This window comes from Carassius gibelio, chromosome B1, assembly GCF_023724105.1.
Source record: "Carassius gibelio isolate Cgi1373 ecotype wild population from Czech Republic chromosome B1, carGib1.2-hapl.c, whole genome shotgun sequence".
NCBI classification, from domain to species: domain Eukaryota; kingdom Metazoa; phylum Chordata; class Actinopteri; order Cypriniformes; family Cyprinidae; genus Carassius; species Carassius gibelio.
The window spans coordinates 26,463,747-26,486,173 of NC_068396.1; the positions used below are offsets into that span (position 1 = coordinate 26,463,747).

A 22,427-nucleotide genomic window follows, 5' to 3' on the forward strand; every position below is an offset into this window, starting at 1 on the left:
ATAATGTCACACACCGCTCCTTCCAGCAGCTGTTTCTAAAGTGTGTTTTTAGCAATACTGTCACTAACAGCATAATGTTCATAAGATTCTTCAGACCTAGATCCAGCCAGCTGTTTGCCATAATCATAAATTGCTTGATACATTTCAGTGTGCCAGCACCCACGGTTTCTATCTTCACATCTATGTCTTTAATGCATTTGAAGGAAAAGACTTGTATGTCTATGTAAGTGTGACCAAATAAATAAATTATTTTAATTATTAATAATTATCGTACATTGCATTAGTTTAGTTATTAAGCTTATTTTAAGTGAAATGCACTCTATGAATGCACATTACTACATTTATATATTTATTTGTAAATATAAATGAATTAATAGTTTATATAATTCAAAATCAGCTGAAATATGAATTTGAAAATAATGTATATTGTTATTATTATTATTATTATTATTATTATTATTATTATTATTATTATTATTATTATTATTATTATTACTACTACTACTACTATTATCATAATTTTTTATAATTTGTGTTATTTTCATAAAGTAAAATTTACAGAAAATATGTTTAATCATTATGAAAACATTAACGGTTGTGTAACTGTCTAATAATAATAATAACATTATACACAAATGTTATTTACATTCATTCATTCATGCTTGATGTAACATTGGGAAGTACATTTCTTAATTATCAAAATGCTTAATTGACAAGAAAATAAATGCCCCCAATGCAATGAATGTCCATAAAGGTCTCAAGCAAAATAGCATTTATTTCTTCTTTTTAATTATATGATAAAATATGAGCAGTACTGTTCTTGTCAGTGTTCAAGAGATTCACCCAGACTGATTCCGTCAATTTTCCATCCCCTTGATGTGTTTTTTTTTTTTTAGTTTTTTTTTTGCATACACCAATTTGTGCTCCCTATTAACAAAACAAAACACAAACCTCACGTGCACACACTCCCCGATAAATAAGCATGACCTCCCACACACCACTACAGTGTGGATCAGAAAGCAGCTTTTATCTTCTTATGACCCCAGCACACATTTCACCTTGATGATAGAAGCAGGTACCGTAACGTTTCTGTCAGGATGTTAGCTGGCGGCACTGATGCATCCTGGGAGATGATGTACAACGTGCCGAAGCCCGCGCTTCTTGGCTTCTGACGGCAGATGACAAAGAGCCTGAGGTGCTACACGCTAATGTGCGCTAGTAATTGCTAACAAGGGAGATCGGGGCGTGATTTATTTCGCAGTAATGAGCATCCATCCTTGCTATCTGCTCCTCACATTTAGCTTGAATTTCATCACCTTGAACTCTAGCAAACAAAAACAATCTTTCCCTGTTTCTCTCACTCAATTCTGTCTCTATGATTTAACAATCAAACACTGAGATTGTAAAGTAGCTGCCGCGAGGTCTGTGGAGGGGGTGGGGGTGTGGTGGGTGGATAAAAAAAATACAAATTGTGCCCTGACAAAAAATAAACTTTAATGAATTCCCTGTTGCCCTTATTTAGCAGTGCATCTGAGTTAGCATTGTTAGTGTTGTATTTGTTTGCTAATCTCTGGCAGTGAGCTTTCAGAGGTACATGTGAAGATCTGCTCATGTTTAGAGACTCGCTCCACTAATGCTGTCCTTGACCTTAAACGATTCGACAAAAAAACAAAAAAAACAAACACATGGCCATTATTTCCAGATGTACCACACCCCCTCCTACAACACGACTTGACAGATCATCTAATAAAAACCTCTAAATTCGAATGTGTTTGAAGCAAGCAGGGTTGTTGACGTGGTTGTGTTTGCATAAAGGTCACATTTATTAATAGATGATCATTAAACTCTGCGTGCTTTAAAGCATGCGAGTTACTCATCCTGCTCTAAGCAAGACAGTTGAATTCCGTGATTAATTTTAAGAAAATAATTTAATAAAGAAGGGAAAGGAGAGAAAGCATGCTTCATTTCCCAGTTGCCTGGATTTATTGCTTAATAGCACTAATGAAGCTAACATGGTAATTAATGCATTCAGGCACAGGGGTTTTAAAGTTGCCCCTCCTTGCCACTTTCAGAACAATAGCACATAATGGGAGCCATTTTACTTACTTGTCCTATTCTGACATGAACATGTGCAGATGGGAAATGAAGAGTTGTAGAGTGAAGACAGGAAGTGATATTTCAGGTTAGGGCCTCTGAAATTGGTTAGCTGAGGATAGCTGAGCATCCCATGACACAGACCCAGGTGTCTGCCCAAACGATCGCTCTTACACTCATTACTCCTAGAACTGGCGAGACCATTAAGATGAACATTAAAAAAAATTGTCAGATGAAGCATTTGATGGGAAATCGGTTTACTTAATTTCCATTACCTGATAATCACAGTGACTCTTCTGACGTTTAAAAGCTATATACAACATGCAGTGGGGTGTGTGGTGCCTTTTTTTAAGATTTTTGGTTCAAATTAAATGTTTTTTTGGGGGGGTTTTTTGCGAGTTCATATTTAGCAAATCAAATTTTTATATCAGAATTGTGTGGAACAAGCTTGCAATTCAAACTTTTTTTCTCAGAATTGTGAGAATTAAACTCACAATTAACGTGCAACTAACTCATAATTAATTTGCAATTAACTCAAGATAAATCTAATTTCACTTTTTTTCTCACAATTGCGAGTCTATATCTAGCAATTCTGACTTTTTTTCTAAGAACTGTTAGATATAAAGTCCTAATTGCGAGTTATAAAGTCCAGTTCTGAGAATACAGTAAGACATTTTCTCAGAATTGTGAGTTTTATTTTCTTAATTCTTTATTTTACACAATTCTGAGAAAAAGTCAAGATTACAAGTCTATATCTTGAAATTCTGGATTTATATCACATATAAACTCATGTCATATAAAAACTGAGAGTTTATATCTCACGACCATGAGAAACAGGCATCCATAAGGGTGTGCTCAATTCAGTTAATATTATTTTCCCCTGACCTTGATAAAAAAGTATGAATGAATACAAATGTGAGAATGTTCTGAAGCAAGCAAGGGTTTGTGACTCATGCAGAATTAGACTAGGGACATTTATGAAGTATATATATTCATTGTGTAAATGCCGGGCTTCTCATTAATGGGCTCTACCTCATGATCATCTCAGTTCACTCCTCACAGAGCTTATCAGATAAGAAATTTGCACATTACGGTTGCCAGGTTGAGTGTAATGGTGCATAAAGCGGCAAAGGCCTCTTTCTATTTAGATAGCACATATGCGCTTAAGCCCTCTGCACTGTCACACACAGTGAATGCTGACATAAAACACAGACAATTAAACAGCACACGAGAGGGCCATCGATCTGTCACTGTAGAAGCTTCTTTGGATTCATTAGTGCTTCTTAAAAGACAATTACCCCTTCAGTGGCCCTCTTATGACAGAGATTAGGGCCACAGTAAACGGTCATGATCCCTTTATGATCAAGGACTGAGTCTGGGAACCAAGTCTCTGGGTGCTTTAATGACATTGCCATGCTTACAATTGCACAATTCAGCCCAAACAACTTAACATTAAGAATTAATACAAAATGCTAATTTTTCATTATTATCATACATCTTACCTTAAAATTTCAACCTTATATATACCTATATATACATACACACACACACACACACACACACACACACAAAGAACTTTTGTTCTGTTCCATGCATTAAGGCATCAACAGTTCTCATGAAGTACTGAGTTTTATGACCCATAATGCCCTGCTTTTAGCACTTTACATTGAGACTTTGCACTTCAAGTTCATGTTTTGCCTAGTGTAACGATTTACAATAGCAAGGAAGGCAGCGACTCATCTGTGAGAGAACTTTTCAGAAGTACTTTGCTTCCAAAGGCATTCTGCCTTCTGCTCCACTGGCTCAAAGATGAGCGTGATTTCAAGTGGAAAAAGACAACGATATGGGGCTGTTGTGCTGTTTACAGTGGGTATTAGAGTGTAAAAGAAGCTAGAGAATTAGTCAGAAGGGGATGAGTGGATGGGGATCTATTCATTTTTCAAGGCGTTTTAACTTCTGCGGGTGAACAAGCAAAAGAAGGGGAAAACGCAGCACACGCCAACTGAGGGCAACTTATCGCCTTGTTATTCTGTGCATACCTGTCGAACAGCTGGGGATAACATTAATATTTATAGAAACCAAAGACCAGGGAGGATTTACCATACTTTTAAAATCCATTTTTTTCCCATTTAATGCCCTTATCAGGCTCCCACTTCCTTCTTTTTTTTTTCTTTCAGAAGCATTTATATCAGTGACTTACTGCTGTACTGAAACGAAAAGGTTTGGAGGCTGGGAGTAGAAGGAGAACAAAGGAGCAAACACATGTCCTCCTTTTCAAATTCCCTTTCAAAAAAAAAAAAAAAAAAAAAAAAAAAGTTGTGCCGGGGTGCAAACACAGGTCAGTTCCAAGTTTGCAAATGCATTTGACAGGGGTGTTTAAAGGGGTCCATAACCCCTTGGGGTCCACAGCAGTACTGCAGGCAGAGCGTCAATTATTGATTAATCTCAAACTATTAAAATATATCTACACACATAAAATACAAAAATTCAACTACAACTAAAAGTTAAAAAGGTAAAGTTCAGCTAAATATTTAATTTCCCCTGCACTTTAGAAATATAAGACTCTGTGCATCAAGATTAATTATTTAATGGGTTTTCATTGTACCACCATAAAGTATGTGCATATTAATATGGTACGGTAAGAATGCAATAATAAGCAAGGCTTATGTGTGCAAGTCAGCACTGCATTAAAGTACAGAGTATGGGTGTGACGAGATCTTGATGTTATGAGAAAGCTCTCATGGCAGTTGCCAGTATTGATGTAGTTTGTCAAAACAGGCAGGTTAGGGGAACAGTGCAGAAGAGTAATTGACTGTAGTCCTACCGCAGTCAGTAGGATAATAATGAAATGCAGTCCACCAATTGACACGATTACCAAACCTTTCCAGTTTAGCCCACTGCACACATTACAAACTTTTCACTCCATGCATTGTGATATTCAATTTGAAGCGCTTGAATTTAACGAACAAAATGCATTCAGTGTGTGTGTGTATATATATATATATATATGTTGTAAAAAAAATGCACATTAGCCTGCCATTACAAATATTCTGCTAGTTCATATGATGTTGAATACACTCTAATGGAGCCATTTACAGAATCCGCTATTAAAAGATCCCAAACTGGGGTTTCGGTCTCCCGCAGATGTTCCCACTGGGCTTAGCGATGGCTTTCTAATTTCTCACTGTAGCTTAACTAAGACTGGAGTCCAAAGAGCACATAAAGACCCCAGCTGCTAACAAGATGTTTCCCTTTCTACTGTTTAATTACACATCTAACAAACAATTAATGAGATCAATAAAGGTGGTGATGTGAAAACTGCAACTAGAGCTCAGAGTAGGGAAGGAATAGAAAGAAAGAAAGAAAGAAAGAAAGAAAGAAAGAAAGAAAGAAAGAAAGAAAGAAAGAAAGAAAGAAAGAAAGAAAGAAAACATATAAAGTGACACTAACAGGCCTTTCATGTGACTAAAGACACTATAATAGATCTCGGCAGCTTCTGAATAATTTGAGGTCGGTTGAGGTCAGTTCTCTGGAGAGCAATGTGTAGCAATGTAGCCATGAGCCTCTCTAGCCTTCACAGGTTTTGAGTTGTTGTTAACGGGATCCATTTGTATGTGTATGTGTGAGAGTGTGTGAAATTAAAACACAAAAATGTTTGTCCCTTTAGCAACTTGAAATCTTCCAGTTCAAACAGTGAACCCTCCCCCACCCCCAAACACACACACACACACACTCCTCCTGACAGATAACAATTATATGTGTTATTCTCTCACATTTTCTCTATCCCCTTCATTGTAAAAGAGGTCTTATTTATTAATATTTTAACTTAAATTACATTAAATTGACTTTACATACAAAAGTTGAATCATGTATAACAAAAAAAAAGCTTATTTTGATGAGTAAAAGTAATGTCATGACTTATTGATCATACCATTTTATTTTATTATTTTTTTTTTTTACAGTGCTATTAGGGTTGTTGTGTTCCCTATCTGTCGGTCACTTCGAGTTACGTCGTGATGACATACAGTAGGGGGTTTTACTTGAGAGTCCCAGTCCGCTCTGACTTTAAGAGAAAATGCCATTTAAATTTGGCTAGTGGATTTGCATGCTCCCTGTGCATACTGGTATAAATGGGTTACAGGTGCATCCACTTATTCAGATTTTTGCTGAGCCGAGTGGGTGAATGATTTCTTCTCCACAAAGCCTTTTCATTCTGACTGAAAGAAGGAAGCTGTTCCTGGTTGGCATTATGGCACAAAAAGCGTTGTCCCTGTTAAATCAGTGATTCCTCTGGGTGGTTCAAATAAAAAAGCAGTTTCTCATCACGGGCGGCTCACATCTTTTTAAAGGTGCTGTTCCGTCTGTGCTCTTTTGGTTGCAGTCATTACCTATCCTCTGTCGACGGAGACGATTGTTGTCTGAGCATGGCTTCACTGCAATCTCGCCTCTCTCTCCTCATGGGGACGAGACAGCATCCTCAGTCTCTACCCGTCCTGGTTTCTCTGTCACGAGCAGAGGACTGCCGGCTAGAGCTCAGGGAGATCTGAGGGTTATAGTGGATTCCAGAGGATTCCATTCCTCACTATAGCCCGCCGGCTATTCCTCATTCCATTCCTCACACTAGCCCTGGTCATTCCTCTCTCTAGCTCTCCGCTGTTCCTCACTCTAGCCACTCTCTTTATATCTGTCACACATTTGAGGCATTCGGCCAATCACAATGCACTGGATAGCTGGCACATCAGAGCACACCTCGATTTTCATGCTGATGAGCATTGTAAAAATCTATGCGTTTCAGAAAGACAGGCACAGAGGAGAAACAATAATGTACAGTATGTGGAAAATTATGTTGGTTTTTTTTTTTTTTTTTTTTTTTTTTTACTTGAAACCACATAAACACATTTTATTAAACCAAATTTTTTGCAACATCATATGACCCCTTTAAGTGATTTAGGTGATCTGTCACCGGCGGTGGTAGACGCCATCACTCAGGGTACAACTCCCTCTACAAGGCAAGCCTATGCACTGAAGTGGAGTTTGTTCGTGAACTGGTGTTCTTCTCACAGAGCAGACCCCCGAGGATGCATGATTGGAGTAGTCATGCAAGAAAGGTTGGAGCATAGGCTGTCACCTTTCACCTTGAAAGTGTGTGTGGCTTCGATCGCAGCACATCATGATGCAGTGGACGGCCGTCCCTGGGAAACCACAATTTCATTGTCAGGTTCCTGAGGGGTGCCAGAAGTTTTAATCATCTTAGGCCATTCCTGGTGTCCTCCTTGGATCTCTCTAGGACCCAGTGTTAATTTTGACACGAAATTTTAATTTAGTTTTAGTCTTAGTCTTTTGACTATAATTCTTTTTAGTTTTAGTCAAGTTTTAGTCATCTGATTTGTTTTAATTTTAGTCTTATTTTAGTCGACTAAAATTGCTTGGTATTTTAGTCGACTAAAATAAGACTAAAATCAATAACAGATTTACTCGACAATTTTTTACAGCTGGTATAGGAAACAAACTTAACCAAAATATATAAAACACAAATTCAACTTTATTTCAACACAACTGTGTCTTTATTTCGATTCAAAAGCTTTTATGCAGCAACAAACACTGTCATGATAATGTAAACAATAACTAGCTGCCAATTGACCATCAATAAAAGAAAAATAACGTTAGGTCCAGGACCTTAAAGCTTACAGCTGAGCTGAACAATAAGTGCATACATTTAAAGTAAATATTTAATAAGTTGGCAGCTAGGTGGATAAAAAAAAGTAACAAGATTTTATAAGGTATTAATTTGTCTAGCAATATTGTATGTTTTAAATACTACAATATTGCCAGATTTGTATGTATAATGATAGGATGTGAACATTCATGTTTCACATGACTAATATAGAAATATTTGTGATATTGTCAACAAGTAGAACATTATAAAATATACTAAACATATATTTTAGTATTAATCAAATGTATTTATCATGATATTACGTATTAGTATTGTGCTCTCATCTAACTTGAAGAAGGGGCTATTTTACAGTACTTTTCAGTTCAAACAACATCTACGCACTGCACTATTCCAATTTTGCTTAGCTCAATAAACAAAAGAACATCGTTGTGAAATTACATTTGAAAAATGTCCGGGTGGCTCGTCTGTAAATGTATTTTCAAATTGGTTGTGTTCTTGCCACGAATGAGCGCTCCGCGTGCTTTACAGTTTGTTTTGTTTTGTTCGTCGTCAAACGTGAAGTGAGCTGTGGACATTTTGTCGCTCTTTTAGACATCACCTCTTCGAATGCCGTCTTCCCGGGAGCTCATTTAAAAACTGAAAACCTTCGCTTCACATCTCAATAAGTCAGGCTCGGATTGGTTCTCTCCTCTCATGCAGTCTCGCCTGTTCCGTTTTGCCGGTTCTTTTGTTGATTCCTTGCATCTCTCCCGTCTGCTGATTTGATTTTCGTCACAGTCTATTTTCGTCTCGTCCTTTATTCGTTGACGATAATGTCAATCAATTTAGTCATAGTTTTAGTCTCCATCAGTGCCTTCTCTTTTAGTTTTCGTTTCGTTTTTGTCCGCAAAAATATATTTGTGACGAAAATAATGACGAAAATATTTAGTCAACGAAATTAACACTGCTAGGACCCTGGGTGGCCTTACAAAGGGATCCCTTTGAGCCACTGGATTCAGTCTAGCTTAAATTCCTGTCTGCTAAGAGCTCCTGACCTTCCATCAAGAGGGTCAGGGACCTCCAAGCATTTGCAAAATCCACTAGCCAAATTTAATTGGCGTTCCTCTTAAAGTGAAAGTGGATAGAGTCTCTCAAGTGTCTCTTTGTATTTGCTGAGTTACAGTTAATTTTAATGACACATTTCTAAATGAAGATTACACAGATCAAGGCGGCACCCTGTTTGTTTTCATTATTTTATAAATGCATAAAACTTTGTCAGGATTATGTGTGTATACAAATAAAAGTAGACCCTTTACAGATTTGACTGATGTATTTTTCTTATCTGTACGATCAAAACAAAGTTTAATTTAAGTTATTTTTGGTGATAGCAGGAGAAGATGCCACAAAACGCGTGTCTGCGTTTGCCGACCCCAGAGGATTAAGCAAAAATACTAATAAGATAATTATATGAAGAAATAATTATTGAGGACCAAATCAGCATATCAGAATGATATATTGTAATATATCAATATTAAATTATAAATCATAATATTTTTACCTCAAACAAATGCAGCCATGTTGAGTAAAGAGACTTCTGCTTACATCAAAGTTATTAATGTATTTTGTTTTCTTTTTTTCTTTTTTTCAGAGCTTAAGTTTAAATATCAGAGATGCTGAGACAACATTACAGTCCTAACACACTCATAATCATGTCACAAGACAAGGAGGGCTTGCAAAACTAGTCTAATGAGCATTTTCTAGTCTAATCATGAAACTAGTTTAATGGCATGCTCTTTAGAAGATGTAATGGCCAAATAAAAAGCACATTAACATCAATCACCATGTTCCTTAATTTTATATTGCCAGCAAAACAGGCTCTGCTCCAGCTCAAGCTCTGCGTACAAAGTCCAACAAAACCCACTGTGCTGTGGAGAACGGCCTAAAGCACAATCACAATCACAACCACTATATTGAAACATAACATAATATTAGATGAAAATTAAATATTCAACATATAGCCCAACCCTAATCTGTTCCTGTCAGTCCTAAACACTGTGTCAAACATTATGCATGATTCAACATATATTCCAGATGGGCTTACATTTAATTTGGGAGCGTGTAACAGGGCAGTTTCTTTGATTTAAAGGAATTCCAGGTATCTTTAGATTCAACATGAGACACAGTTTGAGGGTGACACACGCTAATGTTGTCATAGAATGCCAGTGTATATGTGTGTGTGCTACAGTTCTGTGTTTCATCAGTCAATGACACACACAGTGATGGGGCTATTCATCTGTACCTGCTTGACTTCCTTAATAGACACACAGACACACACACACACACACACATAGAGAGAGAGAGAGAGAGAAATAAAACTTTGCTATTAAACACCACTCTGGCCTTCAAGCCTGCGGGACATCCTCTTTCTACAAAAAGAGAAGAGAAAATACATATTTTTTCATACACGCCGACTGTACCGCTACACTTCTTTGTATCCACCACAATGTGCAGATTGCTTCTGGGAATAAAAAACCGCTGGGTTCACAAAGTTTTATTTTTTTAGTTGTTGCATCGCTCATTCAAAAATGAAACCGACATGTACACACCTCGCAGCATCCTGTGGCTTCACACTGCCCCTCTCTTTCTCAGTCTCTCACATCACATGCTCGCCTCTCTGCTGCCGTCCTGCTATGTGGTGAACTTTTTAAAACTAGGCCACTTTCAAAAATAAAGCAAAGGGAGAGAGAGAGACATTTTATCTGATCCTATAAGCTATAATCTTATCTAGCCGAGCATGAAAAACGCTTATTCTCACATCCCCCCTAGTCTTACGTGCAGGGATGCTTGATTACGCCATTAATCATGTACAGGGAAAAAAGTAAGAAAACGTGAGGCAGAGAAAACAGGGCACTTCGTAAGTTGGGCACTACAGTTCCAGTGAAGTTTTATATATAACGATAATTCACTTACCTTTTTTTGACTCACCCTACTTATTCATTTATTTTTATTATTATCATTATTAATAATTAAATTAGTGTCACGAAAACATTCTAATTTAAGTTTTTCATCTAATACACTCTTAAAAATAAAGGTGCGTAAATTTCTGTGTGACTCTATTTAAGTTATTTTTTATTGATAACTATCTCCTCCACTGAGCTTATATATAGCCGCTGCAACAAGATCATCAAATCGGTGAGTTGAAACTGAAAACAAACTGATTTTTGAAAGAATTAACAATCCTGACAGGAAGTGGTAATGTAATGAAGTAAAAATACTTTGTTACAGTATTTTTTGGGAGAATCTGTACTTTACTTGTGGAGTTTTTATATTTCAGCCAACTTTTACTCTACTACATTTCCTAATTAAAATGTATAATTTTACTCCGATACATTTCCTCTAAGTATATTTGTTACTTACTACAAAATAGTCAGAAGAACACAGACTACAGGAAAGCAGGTTTGACGAATCAGCTCTGTTTTGCGTCTCTGAGCAATGGACGATGTTTACTTATTGAATAAATCTGCTTATTGAATGAATCAGTTGAATAAATTATTCAGTGATTAATTAACACAGTCAAATGTTTAATTTCTGAATTAATCAGCCATTTGAATGAATCAGCTGAATCTCAGTGACTCACTGATTTACATTCACTTGCTGTCACCTACCAGCAGTTTTAATTTCACATGTGGAGTGTTTATTTTTTCATGATTTAAATTATTTCAAATATCAGTATTTTGAACATTTTATGTTCAAAACAAACATTATGCATATTTATACATGTGTATCTACAGTTTAAATGCATCCATGTCCCCTCTGAGATACATAAACTGTGTAAACGCGTGCTATTTCAGACGCAGATTCCAGAAATGTTTTCTTATGTTGGAATGAAAGACACTAAGGACAGATAAAGTGCTTCTTATTCTTATCCAAAAAGACAAAATGGAACCACTGCTGACAGGTTGTGTGATCCAAATCAACAAGTAATTCAAAATATTGCAACTCAAAGGAGTGATTCATTCACAAATACGGCATTGCTTCTTCTCTGATAAACTCTCATGAACTTGCTTAGGACACCTAAGATGAGATTCGGGTACTTACTCCTCATTTAACTTGTCTTAAACCCAGAATATGTGTTTTAAGCTTAAATAGGCAAATAGGCCACACAAGTTTGTAACTGATTTTCTGAGATGAATTGATATTACCCATTAAACAGATGACATTTCAGCTTCCACCTACTGAAGATATGTTTATAAAGACAAGGAAAGAGCAAAAATACAAATAAAAATAGAAAATAAAAATACTAAGTGATATGAAGGCGTGAATGATGGCTGTAGAAAAAAAGATGGTTTGTTGCTATGACGATGGCTTTGTGCAGGTCAGTGTGTGTATTTAGAGCCAACATGCGGAAAATTAAGTTTATCTTCACATAGCCCACAATAGAAAATATAATATAAATAAGTGGACAAAGATTTGCTTTCGTATACAATTTTTTTATCAGGAGACGTTTCTAAATCTGTAGACACACCGAAGAGTTTATAAACGAATCAAATAGTTGCAGTGATCACAACACAATTTGCACAGTGATTAGCGCTGGGACATCTAAAGGAGTGATTTTCACGCCGCAGGGCTGTGTGCAGTCGCCTGATTCTAATAACCGCATTAATTATTCTGATTTAACTGGGGGGCAATTACTTTCTCACACACAGGGACTATTAGTGTTGGATAACTGTGGTCATTAAATAATTTAAATATGCACGAGATGGACAGAATGATAGATACACAGAGACGGATGGAGTTTCGAAATTTCATTTAAGTGGGTCACACAATGGAAACATGGTCACTTCATTACATCTTTTCTGTTAATTTCAAATGGAAAATGTTGTAATTGCAGCACCCATGGAATATATTTATAATGGAGCCTGCCAGCAATGAAAAATATGGACCTTACAATTAGGCATCTAATGGAAACTGTAGAGGAACAAAAGCAGAGACTGGGTTTCTTTTGCCTTGAGAGTGGGTCATGTGGCAGCAACAGGTGTGCATTGCAAAACCTTGTCCTCTCTCTCTCTCTCTCTCTCTCTCTCTCTCTCTTATACCTAATAATATAAACTGTGATTTTCCTTAAGCCTGCCGGAGTTCACAGAATGCTAATGCACACAAAACTGAATGAGACAAACTGCACTGAAGAAAATCAAGCATCTCTTTAGTCACTTTAGTCTCTCAGGGACCATTCACCAAAATGGCTAATCAAGGTCTGTGCAATTAAATATGTGCGCTAAAATACCACAACTCTTCCCCCTCAATGATCCCTGACGATAATTGAGTCTCGGAGGGCGGCTGGTACCTGCAAGGTCACACGAGAGCACAGAAATGCAGAACATGCGGTGAACCTAAATGACTCTCGAAGTGCCACGCGGTGAGTCAAGTTAACACTAGCAGGTGTTTTTGGTAACTGTCTGCTAGTGGAACAATATCAAGCAGGGATCAGGAAAACTGAAGTCACCGCAGAGACAACATCCAGCCAAATCTCTTTAGTCAAACATCTGTCAAAACAGATGTGCCAGGGCAAGGCCAGGGACCCGGAGAGGATGAGAAAGAGATGAAGCGGGAGAAAAAGGATGCGAAAACCGTGAGGTCTCATTTTTGGCACAATGAAGAAGGATGAATGGTAGAATCTGTTGCTTTATTGGACACTGTCTGCACCAGCCAGTTTGTTTCCAGTAGGATTTTATCAGCGCTAGAGTGACTGTCCAGGTGCTTTAGCAAAAAAAAAAAAAAAACACACATATGGTCTTTTGAGTCTCATATTGAAAGAGACTCATATTCATTAAGCATTGCCAAAACGGAAGAGTGATTCCTTCACTGGGCTAATTACAGATAGTCCCATCTGGCAGCAGAAGATACAATATTTCTGGCATAACCAAAATTAACATTGTCATTGCATTTCTGGGTCCATGGCATCGTCATTTTTTCGACATCTTTGGACTCCCGGTTGCAGAGCAATAACGGGGGAATGTCCGTCCTTTGCCATTAAGCTGAAACAGAATTAATCTGGCATGTTTAAGGGGCTATATGCTGGATGAACTACCCTGTTGTAGTTGGCTTCAGAAACCAGTCACATATTTTCTACACTATTCTGTATTCTATGCAGTACAAACACAGTAACACAGTGAAGAAGTTGTTGTGTTATATTAAAAATACATGTTTAAAGTAAGTGATGGGTATATATTCATATAATGAGTGGAAAAGTTGAACAAATACAGTAATTCTGTAAATTTTACAAAAAAGTAGGGATTAGGCAAAAGCTGTAATTGTCATATGTATCTTTCAGTGACGCATGGTTTTGTGATCAATAGTAAATCTCCATTCAAAGGCCAGAGGGTGCTCTCACGCTGAGAATCCAAATATGCCCCACAGAAGAAAGGTAATGCATGTCGTTCAAGGAAACAGAAGATCGAACTGGACTACAAAAACATATGGTTTATCTGAGTTCTTATTATAATTTTCATTATGATAAAGAAAATTTATAATGCAAAGTGAGTTTGGAAAAACTGAATAAAAACGTTATTAAATACTTAAAAAGTATTTTGTTGGGCAAGAGGTTCATAAATGCTTCTCGTGTTTGGAAATATGTTTGATGCATGTTGCTTTTTTAAATGCATGTTAAAAATGAGTCAAACTGACAAGCTACAAAACTGCTTTCACAATCACAGAATGATTTCGTAATCGGGTTTGTGTGGCTTATCAGTGAACTATAGCTTCATTGTTTTTTTTATTATTATTATTATTATACATTTATTTATTTTCAGTTAGCAGTGGTATCCCTTCTAGTCACAACCCTGGAATGACGTGCATTACATTACTTCTGGAGGGCATATATGGTGATTCAGCATGAGAGCGCCCTCTGGCCTTCGGATGAAGATTCACTACTGATCACAGAACCGTGCTTCACTGAAAGATATGTGTGACAATCACATTTTATTAATCGTGCAGCCCTATTTGTCAGGTGTCTGTTTTGTGTGTGGGAAAAAAATAAATAAAAAAAGGTCCACTGTTCAGAAAGGTTCAGAAACCAGATATGATGCTGTTGTAGTATTAGCTATAGTAACAGTACTCATTTGTGCGAGCTATGAGGTGTGTTTATTAGTTGTTGCCTGTTGCATAGAAAAAAGTCAAAAGGCCTTCTCACAAATCAGTTGCTGCACCTTTAAAGGGGGAACACCCTTTAATATCTTATTTTCCCCTAAAAGTTGCAAAGTAGTAAGTACCCAAGCTAGTAGATGGCTAGTAGATACTACCATGTCTTATTAGGTGTACTTTACTTGGATTTTTCCTGATAGTGCACGTTGCTTACAAGATGGCAAATACTGAACTTTTTTAGCAACTATACTGAAAATGGTAAAATAATAATAATAATAATAATAATAATAATAATAATCATGATTCAAACAATGATGCTCCTATGTAGACAACAATAAAAGGCTAATGTTCAATTTTAGATAATTCTATTCTTTAAAAATGTATACACTAAATGGAATGGCCAAGTACATGGTGTGCACATCTGAGTGCACACTAGACTGGGGAAAAAATGACAAAGCAAAAATGTACAATTTCATATATAAGACATATAAGACAGGTATAAGGAGAAAAAGAAAGGTTGATTCTAGGGCTCAAAGGCTCTTCAACAGCCTGTACATACAAGCAGGAAGAGGACACAGAAATGCAATTAGTTTTTCCTAATGGCTCAGCACTGTGGGACTATATGAGTAGTTTTCTGGGGGAAATGGAGTTCAAATCAGTTGACCTGAAACATGGTTAAAAAACTCAACAAAAACATTATGCACCAGCATAATAGTAGGAACATGTCCAATATTCCTAGAATTAAACAGCTGTCAATAGGCTTTTCTCCAATTCATACAATATACTATATATAACATTCTGTCCAACAGAGTCTTGAAACCCAGGTGAAAGGTTTGAAGGAGGGGAGGAAATCGCCTTAAATAATCTAATTGTTAGTAATAATTATATTACTACCTTTATAATAATAATAATAATAATAATAATAATAATAATAATAATAATAATTATTATTATTATTATTATTATTTATATAAATCAGAAAACTGTCTAATCAGAAACATTCTTGTCTTTAAATTGGACAGGGTTTTGGAGAGTGGCAGTGTAGTTGAAGTTAACAAAAATGTTAGAAGTAAGAAGAACACTATAACTGAAATAGTTTACAGAACCTTTAATATGTTGTTTATGTGTGGGCTCACTTTGGAAACTCACAACAATCAATAACAATTTCACCCTGCACCCTGCCATGGCCTGGCACTACCAACAACTTTTCTATGTCAGCTTAAAATGACACCGACAGTCTTTTCATTGAAAAAGTCTGGGCTGGAGGTGTAACAAAATATTGGAGTGTAGGTATCAACACAAGATTTATTTATTTATTATTATTATTATTTTTTTTTTTTTTTGTTTCTTTCTCTTTAAGAGCGGTAGAGCAATCCATAAATCATTACTAGGCATGGGTCACTGTAGCTTGACTACTGTAAATGTGGTCTGTTTCCAATGCAATATATATTTCTGGAAAAGGTCATTTTTGTATTAGCTACATCCAGGCGCTGTATCGCTCAACATCTCTTTCACTCTAGAAGACTCACCCACACATATGGCATGTTTTTCACTTATGCCCTATTCCCAGCAAACATATTGTCTTTACTACCGAACACTTAAATGGGTTGGGATCAGGGATATTTATACTGAACCGCTGTTATAGGATGATGAAATTGCATGTCCACCCATGTGTGTGTTTTTTAGAGAGCAAAATAATTTTAACTAATTCAATAAAAAGCACTATTTATACCAGCACATTAATGTATTTGCTTCCAAAGAGCCTTTACGATCAACTATCTGCTGATAGATAAGCTCACATTGAATCAGCATGTCATCATACAGATAATTGCTGTCGCTAAGTCATCATCTACCAGAAAGATTGAACATTTTCTGAAGACCACGGGCCAATCAAAAAGATCTCCTACAAATAAGTTGGCAAGAAGCATTTGGAGAGATTGAACAGATGTCAGCTTCCATGTTGGTTTTCAAAGACGCATCAGATTTAAGCTAAAGTCACAACCCCAAGAGCTGACACAGATGGCACTCAGATGGCTAACCTTCAAATTGAGTTTGAAATTTAGAAATGCAATTTACTGCAAAAAAAAAAAAAAAAAAAAAAAAAAAGGCCATAGATAAATATTAGATCTTAATCAAAATCCTATTATTAAAAATCATACAAATGTACACAAACAATCAAACATCATGTGTATATCATATTGCTGTTAGTGCAAAAAAAAAAAAAAGGCACTTATTTATTACACGCATTATTTTACCACAGTTAGGGTGATTTAAGTTACTCATCTTAAAAACAACAACGGCCTTGAGAGGATTTTTATTTTAATTAGGGCCCTATGATTTACATGAAGCAAGAACTTGGACAGAATCACAAAATCTAGTAATAACTTTTACACTAGCATTATGTCATATAAACAGATAAACTTCAAAGTCTTAATAATAACCCATGAAAATAAAAGTTTGGTTTAAATTTAAGAAACTGTGACAGAAATAAATTACTTCATGAAATTGTATTCTACTACTACTAATAAAACTATTATTAATAAAACATATTTAAGAAATATTTACTGGAAACTTTATTTACCAGAATTTATTTAGCAGAACATTTTAAATAGACAACAAAATATTTATGAATGAATTAATTAATTAATGAAAAAGTTTCTAATAAAATCAATTATTTAGAGATGCTTTTGTTTATTACATTTTAATGAATCCATTAAAATGGAATCCAGAAAATTAATGAAAAAAACAGAATTGGGTATAAATAAAACTAAAATTGAGAAAAAAAAATAAAATAAACATATTTCATAGGGCCATAAACATTTTATTTGTGATAAACTTTTAATAAATTGTTGTTAAATTGTGTAAGTTTCAATTAATATATTGTTGGATAACTCAATTAATTAGACATGCTTTTTGATTAATAAAATATAATGTAATCACCTGACAAATTAATAATAATAATAATAATAATAATAATAATAATAATAATAATAATAATAATAATAATAATAATAATAATAATAATAATAATAATAATAAAATTGAGAAAAGATTGGAATTAAAAAAAAAAAAAAACATTTGGGAACGGATTTCATTGGGCCCTATTTAATTGATCACGGACAAACCCTTTGTCAAATTCTTCCCCAACACGTCACATCACTTCATATGTGCTTCACAGAACACTGTCATGTACATTTATGAAAATACATTTGCTGCATGGCTGTCGAATTGCTATTTTTTCCTTATGCTGACCCTGATGACTAACTCACTACAAGCGGTTGTCAAGGCATGGTAAGAATGACAGGCCCCTAAATAGCTGAACAGAAACATTAACATTAAAGCGCACACTGGTGCAGCATGAGGAGTTTAGTTGTCAATTACAGTATGAGATCTGTAAAGTACGGTAAATATATCAGTCAATCACCGTTGAGTGTTTGGGTCATTTTGAGCCTATAGCACATGATTTAGACAATCATACAGTATATAACCCTGAGCTTTAAATGGATGAAAATCAGAGAGAGGAAAGAGATAAACATTTCCCTGCTGCACTATATTGTCTTTCTTTCTTTATCTCTTAGCACTGATAAGTCATATCAAGGCCTTTTCTACTATCAGGTCTTCTAGCTCCCCTGCCGTATGACTGTAGCGAGACTAAACCATCAGTGGTGGATTAATGAGCGTTTTGTGAAGCCTGCAGTTGTGTGGCTCACAGCAGAAGAGTTGTGGGGATACCTGTCCCTGTCGTCTCCTCCCGGCAGCAGATGCCGTCTCGCTAATGTACATTAGCCTCTATGGGGTGAATAATTTGTTCTCTGTGTCAGAGACAGCCATCTGCACGGCCAGCACCTCCTCCCCTGCTTATTTGCTCGACTCATTTCTGGAACAGTCTGGGATAAATGTGCCCGATAGGCGCCTGGTGAACTCTTCCCTAACAGCCCAATCTGGAGACAAAGCCATTGAGCAGCTCTTACAGGAAATAGAGAAGCTTTAATATGATAAGGCCAAGGTCAGACAGCGGGAGAAAGGTAGACAAAGAGATGCAAATTGAAAGAAAGACAGTAAGACCGAGAGATACACCAATTTTCTAGAGATTTGAAAGGAGAAGATAGTGATAGGCCGGCATTCCCCAAGGTCATGCTATTTTGAGAGTATTTTATTACTCTTACATTTATTACACTTACCTATTAGTAGCATATTACATTCATCACAGTCCAGTTCAATACAAAATACTGACCTCAAGATATGATATTGCCACAATATTTTCAACAAAAACAAAATCTGTGTGTGTGTGTGTGTGTTACTAAACAAATAAACTCAAATGTGTGAGCTTCCAGGTTTAATTAATGTGTTCTTTGTATGTTCATCGATCATTGTTTATATGTAAATGTATATAAAAATGTTTGTATTTTTTTGGAAGCTATAGACTATACATATGGTTGCTATTCACGATGCATGTATTGTAATATATATATATATATATATATATATATATATATATATATATATATTGTGACGAGTCAGCTGCCTCCTCCCTGATTATCACCGGCACCCCGTCCTAAATCGCCGCCCTTCACCAGGCTCCCGACTGGAGTGGGTGTGTGAGAGGAGGGGCGCTGGACGAGTCAGGGCCGGCGGCGTGTGATGGGGCACACCTGAAGGAAGTGGAGCCTCATTACCGCCGCTGTTTAAAAGCCCAACGCGCCTCTCCTCAGGAGACCGGTCTCTTCCCCGTGCATGCACACTGGTGTCCTCGTGGGTCCAGGAAGGGTGCGTTGAGGGACTCCCGCGCCACCAAGACGTGAGCTGCCGGACCCGCGATCCGGATGGGAACCGCACCCGTATACACGGCCGACGGGCCAGGATGCCGGGCCGTCCATCCCCTACCAGCGCCGCGGCCAACGAGAGAGACGCGGCCGCTAGGAGAAGCCGCCGCCCCTCGCGCCCCGGACCAAGGAGGGGAGCGCGTGCGGCCGCCGGACTCCGCCCCTTGCCTGGACCCTCCCTCGATGAACACTGCCCGACCTACACAAATCCCGCAGCACGACGAGGACACCAGATTCCCTGTTATTTTGGACACTTTCCCCCTTTGGCCACTTTTATTCCCTTTGTTTTATGATTTCTGTTAATAAAAGCCTCTCTGAGGCCTGACGCCACGCCCACTGTGTCTGTCTTGTGCTCCTCCCGTGACACTGGTGGAGAATGCGGGCAAGGCGGAGCCTAGACAGCGCAGTTGGGAAACGTCTGGTGACGTCACTCCCTCTCGCTTGCAAACGTTCATGAGAACCCGGACTGGGACGGAGGAAAACCGGGGACAGCCTCCCAGCCACAAAAGGGTAAGTGACTTCTGTTATCGTCATTTTGCCCTGTGGTTGGTTGAGGCTGTCACTAAAACCCGGTTTCTCTGTCCCTGTTCCGGCGCGCTGCGAGAGGGAGGACCGCCCGGAGAGGAATCCCTGCCCACTCCGACCGTTTGGAGTCTGGTTGAGGATGGTAGCACTCCCGTGTGGGTGGCGCCCTGGTGACGGGGATGTCGCTTGGGAGGGGGAATGTGACGAGTCAGCTGCCTCCTCCCTGATTATCACCGGCACCCCGTCCTAAATCGCCGCCCTTCACCAGGCTCCCGACTGGAGTGGGTGTGTGAGAGGAGGGGCGCTGGACGAGTCAGGGCTGGCGGCGTGTGATGGGGCACACCTGAAGGAAGTGGAGCCTCATTACCGCCGCTGTTTAAAAGCCCAACGCGCCTCTCCTCAGGAGACCGGTCTCTTCCCCGTGCATGCACACTGGTGTCCTCGTGGGTCCAGGAAGGGTGCGTTGAGGGACTCCCGCGCCACCAAGACGTGAGCTGCCGGACCCGCGATCCGGATGGGAACCGCACCCGTATACACGGCCGACGGGCCAGGATGCCGGGCCGTCCATCCCCTACCAGCGCCGCGGCCGACGAGAGAGATGTGGCCGCTAGAGGAAGCCGCCGCCCCTCGCGCCCCGGACCAAGGAGGGGAGCGCGTGCGGCCGCCGGACTCCGCCCCTTACCTGGACCCTTCCTTGATGAACACTGCCCGACCTACACAAATCCCGCAGCACGACGAGGACACCAGATTCCCTGTTATTTTGGACACTTTCCCCCTTTGGCCACTTTTATTCCCTTTGTTTTATGATTTCTGTTAATAAAAGCCTCTCTGAGGCCTGACGCCACGCCCACTGTGTCTGTCTTGTGCTCCTCCCGTGACAATATATATATATACACCCTTACAAATGAGGTTTACCTGCGTGTAATGTTTAATACTTGTACCTGATTATTCTATCATCTACAAAAAAAAAAAAAAAAAATGAAGAAGTTTGCTTATGAAGAGGTTTTGGACATTTATATAGGAAAGTGTGAGTAGTTTCTCCTTCTTCCTTTAATTGTGCATTAACAGACAACAAACACTTAATCAGATTAGCTCTGATGCCACTGACATTTCTTAAAGCCAGCGGCTGAAATCAGCAGTGTGCAAACCTTTTGGCTAATGTGCAAGGCTCTTCTCCGTTTGAATTAATTGTCTTAATTATGGCTGTGCCATCCTGCTGTGCGCACACAAAAGGCCCTCTGCTGATGCTAAGGCAACATGCACGCTCCTCTCCCTTTAGAAGACAGTGATGTCAGCCTGCTGTGAAATAATGATAGACGCTATATGATTTGTAATGATGGAAATGTAACAAGCATCCTACCTAGATGCCATTTTTAGGCACACTTCCAAAGCAACCGAAGTCATGATAACATATGCCTTTCGGTTAGCAACAGGTTACATGCCTTTGATACCTACTTTTCTGGCTAATATTATTAGCAATGCATCCTTCACAGAGGAAATTCCAGAATGCACCACAACCAGCAAAATAGCAGTTGATTACAGCTGATTAGTTGTTATTACAGTCACACCTACTGACCAAATAACATAAAAACAGTTCAGAATCAAATTAAATTACATTGATAATTTAATTTAATGTATTTTATGTGTGCTGCGATGTGCCATTAACTTAGCAACATGCTAACATTAAACTATTCAAATCAAATCAAATATATATTATGCATAGTTGCATTAAATAAAAAGAATTATGCAAATTTAAACAAGTATAGATGACTCAGTAGACTGTGGCCTTAATAGTTGCATTCAAAAATGACAGAAAAGACAATAATTTCCTATTTGTATAGAAAAGAGGAGCACTTCGAGGTCTGCTATGAAAGTATTCAGGGACTTTCCAAATAAGCAACAGAAAGATACACATCATTGAGCAGTTAAAGGAAAAACATTTTGCTCTTAATAAACTAAAAGCACAGGTCATGTAGAGCAAATGCAGAGGTTTTGTTGTTGTTGTTGTTGTTGTTGTTCGTTTGTTTGTTTTTCATACATTGCTCTTACCAAAAAATGCATAGCTTGTTAATAAAGAAATGCATGGCATGTAGGAAAGTTTTCAGAGAAAGTAAAGTATCTATTGAATATGTGACTTAAATGTTTCTTAGAAAGCTTTGATGCTCCAGCTGTCAAGAGTAAAAGCGTTT

At 37.8% G+C, this 22,427-nt stretch overlaps 1 protein-coding gene and 1 long non-coding RNA gene across 2 annotated transcripts in view; both read right to left on the reverse strand.

The window, feature by feature from the left end:
* The window catches only part of LOC127948770 (catenin alpha-2-like), a 403,027-nt gene that overhangs the window by 240,759 nt on the left and 139,841 nt on the right, over positions 1–22,427 (reverse strand). The window lies entirely within an intron of this gene.
* On the reverse strand, positions 19,390–21,091 carry LOC127948773 (uncharacterized). Its single transcript, XR_008152183.1, has 2 exons — positions 20,921–21,091; positions 19,390–19,881 (listed from the first exon to the last, which is right to left on the reverse strand). It is a non-coding gene; the product is annotated as an uncharacterized LOC127948773 (long non-coding RNA).